The 4,168-nt window shown below is 33.3% G+C and overlaps 1 non-coding gene across 1 annotated transcript; it reads right to left on the reverse strand.

Moving 5' to 3' along the window:
• Window positions 1-3,509: 3,509 nt before the first annotated feature.
• Window positions 3,510-3,616, reverse strand: LOC139887300 (small nucleolar RNA R71). Its single transcript, XR_011773137.1, has one exon. It is a non-coding gene; the product is annotated as a small nucleolar RNA R71 (small nucleolar RNA).
• Between the last annotated feature and the right edge of the window lie 552 nt (window positions 3,617-4,168).

The raw sequence follows: 4,168 nt of genomic DNA on the forward strand, positions 1-4,168 counted from the left end.
AATCAAGATCGTGCCATTACCATTTCTTTCTTAGAACATTAACAATATTCATTTCAAAATTCATATCTGCGAATTCTGGACCATTACAAGCGGTGCTTAAACGCAAGAAGAAGAAACGAAGGGTGATAAGGCTAAAAAGGAACATATATTTCATAGCAAAATCCCCCAAGAAAGACAAGATTTTAGTTGCAATTGTTCCATTTTCAAGTGATATTCATTTATATTAAATAAGTGCGAAGACAAAAGGCGAAAACGACGAATTAAAGACACAAAGGTCCAAAAAGCTCAAATATACAAGATACAAATAAAAAGGTTCAAATTATTGATGAAGAACGTCTAAAAATGACAAGAGTACAAGTTGCGGAACGCAAAGTACACGATATAAAATAGTACGAAAGGACGTCCGAAAATCCGGAACCGGGACCCGAGCCAAGAAGAAACGCCCGACGCAATGGACCAAAAATATCTAGTCTACTATGCACATAAATATAATATAATATATAAATAATTATTAAAATTATTTATATTTTATATATATTTAATAAATATGTCGACGAACAAGAAGACAAAAGATATGTGAGCTGTCCAGCGTGGCCATGCGAGTCGCATGGCAAATAGGCATAAACCCATGCGAGTCGCATGGCAGTAAAAATCTGGCCAAATGCCTATAAAAAGGCAGTTTATGCACGAACTCAAACACATCTTTTTCTTTTCCTTCTCTGTAAACATATAACATAAATAAATAATTATAATTTTAATTATAATTTTAATAATTATGATTTAGTTTAGTATTGTAACAAATGATTTACGGGTTTTAAGTCAAGACTCTGCCCGTGTAATACTACGATATTAATACCCACTGTAAGTTATGTCTTTCCTTTTTAATTTAATGTCTCGTAGCTAAGTTATTATTATGCTTATTTAAAACGAAGTAATCATGATGTTGGGGTAATTACTAAAATTGGGTAATTGGGCTTTGTACCATAATTAAGGTTTGGGCAAAAGACCGACACTTGTGGAAATTGGACTATTGACTATTAATAGATGGGGGGTATTGTCTAATTGAGTGACAACTCATTGGAGTCTGTCGAACCTATCTTCAAATTAATTATCCTAATAATTAATAATGATTATGGTTGTCCTATTTAGTGACGTTCATATGGAATCTATTATAATCATTTAATTAATTATTCGGGTTGGGTAATTGATTATTCAAACTGATCAAGTGGGTAAATTAATATTCATATCTAATCAAAACAGGGGTAGATTACATACAGTGATAACTGGTGTAATTGTTGACAGAAGTGATAACTGCGTCACAGTTTAAATCCTTAATTAGTTGGAATATTTGACTTCGGGTATAAGGGTAATTTGACGAGGACACTCGCACTTTATATTTATGACCGATGGACTATTATGGACAAAAACCAGATAGACGTATCAAATAAACCAGGACAAAGGACAATTAACCCATGGTAATAAATTAAAATCAACACGTCAAACATCATGATTACGGAAGTTTAAATAAGCATAATTCTTTTATTATATTTCTCATCGTATCTTTATTTACTGTCATTTTATTACTCGCAATTTTATTTACTGTCATTTTATTTATTGTCATTATTTTACGCACTTTAATTATCGTCATTTATCTTTGCGCTTAAAATATAGAATCGACAAACCGGTCATTAAACGGTAAAACCCCCCTTTTATAATAATATTACTACTTATATATATATATTTATATAAATATAGTTTTATAAAAATATAGTACGTAATCACTAGCTCCCTGTGGAACGAACCGGACTTACTAAAAACTACACTACTCTACGATTAGGTACACTGCCTATAGTGTTGTAGCAAGGTTTAGGTATATCCCATCCGTAAATTAATAAAACTTGTGTCATATTTTGTAGTATTTCCTAGTAAAAATAATACTATTTCGTACCCTCACGCTACATCATCAAGTTTTTGGCGCCGCTGCCGGGGAGCACTAAAACGCTATATTTTTAATTTATATTTGCAAAAAAAAAAAACGTAAAAAAAAAAAAACGTAAAAAAAAAAAAAAAAACGTAAAAAAAAAAAAAAAAAAAAAAATTATAAAAAAATATATTTTTAAGATTTTGTCTATAAAAAAAATTTTTTTTTTTTTAGTTTTATTACCTTTAGATTTTTAGACTATATTCGCAACTTTTAGTATTAAGTTTAGTTTTGCCATAGTTATTTTTACTTCTAGAATTTTTAGTTTTGCCGTAAAATCCCTTAAGTGCTTTTTCTTTAGACTAAGATTTAGGTGCCTTAAAATTTTGCGACGCCATTTTTCGTGCTATTTTCTTATTTCGTATTTTTCGACGCCTTTTACCTATGTATCAATTACAATTCCAATTAGTGATCTCCATTTGTAGCTTTAATTTTAAGATAGTGATCGTTATAAGGTTGGATTAACCGCGTGTTTACAAACCACTCTTCGTCTTTTTCATTTTTCGACACTTTTCGACGCGCAATCTTTTTCTCTCTTATTTCTCGCCATTCTAGTTTTTAGGACTTAGAATTTTTTCTACTTCTTCTCTAAATTTCTTAAAATTACGAAAATTTATTTTAAGTGGTTAAATTGATAGACATCAAAATTTTCTGGTTCGTAGTAATAGTTGGATTTGTACGTGGACCGGGTTATTGGAGCCAAACAGTACTCAATTATATTGAGACCAAACGAATCCTGCCCCTCTGCTGCATCTTTTGGCTATTCGAAACGTGGGCAAAATCAGAAAAGTCTATTAATTGGATAACTTATTATAATTTTTCTTTCCTTTTTAAAAACTAATAGGATATTCAGTGAATGCACCGAGCAAAACGTTCACCACCTTTCATACGTTCACCACCTGTAACTCGATCAAGACATCTAGCAAATATTGTCGCCGTTGATTTTTCTTTAGAATCGTCATCTAGTCGAACAAGAACTCCAACTCAAATTTCCGATAATCCATCTTTTGAACCCGACTTCACAATTAAGAACCCGGAGCATATTCAAGGACAATTCCAAGATCCTGAACCACTAATTATTCCTCCTGAACCACAAACCGTTAAATCAAAGTCCTCTAGTGATTCGTATTCAACAAATTCAATTATGGAAGTAACGGAACCTCTAAGTATGGAAGATCAAATGAGAGCCACACGCACGGGCCAAGGTCACGCCATTATTAAGCCAGAAGTTAATGCGCCAGATTATGAAATCAAAGGACAAATTCTACACATGGTAACTAACCAATGCCAATTCAGTGGTGCACCGAATGAAGTTCCTAACGAACACCTTCGTACGTTTAAAAGAATTTGTACACTATTCAAAATCCGAGAAGTGGAAGATGAGCAGATCTATCTCATGTTGTTTCCCTGGACTTTAAAGGGAGAAGCCAAAGATTGGTTAGAATCGTTACCTGAAGGGGCGATTGACACATGGGATGTCTTAGTTGAAAAATTTCTTCAAAGATTCTTTCCGGCATCTAAAGCCGTGAGACTTCAAGGAGAAATTGTTACGTTCACACAAAAGCCAAATGAAACATTATATGAGGCGTGGACAAGATTCGGAAGGATGTTGAGAGGATGTCCTCAACACGGTTTAGACACTTATCAAATAGTACAAATATTCTACCAAGGTGTCAACGTTGCTACATGAAAAGACATCGACATAACAGCTGGTGGTTCCATTATGAAGAAAACCGCAACTGAAGCTTACAAAATTATTGATAACACAGCCTCCCACTCGCATGAGTGGCACCAAGAAAAAGATATTTTTCGTTCATCTAAAGTGGCTAGAGCCGATTCTAGCCATGACTTTGATTCCGTTTCAGCAAAAATAGATGCTTTCGAAAGACGAATGGAAAAGATGAATAAAGATATTCATGCAATACGAATCAGTTGTGAGCTATGCGGTGGACCACACTTATTGAAAGATTGTCACATTGAACCAACATTGGAACAACGAGAGAATGTTTCCTATATGAACCAAAGGCCTGGAAATAATTATCAAAATAATTATCAACCGCCAAAGCTAAACTTCAATCGAAATCAAAACATTCTTTACAATCCAAAAGGACCCGAAAATAACTGGTATAACCAACAAGGTCCGAATAACCAACCAACTCAAAACAACACTTTCAATCAACAAAGACC

This window comes from Rutidosis leptorrhynchoides, chromosome 1 (assembly GCF_046630445.1).
Source record: "Rutidosis leptorrhynchoides isolate AG116_Rl617_1_P2 chromosome 1, CSIRO_AGI_Rlap_v1, whole genome shotgun sequence".
Taxonomy (NCBI): Eukaryota; Viridiplantae; Streptophyta; class Magnoliopsida; order Asterales; family Asteraceae; genus Rutidosis; species Rutidosis leptorrhynchoides.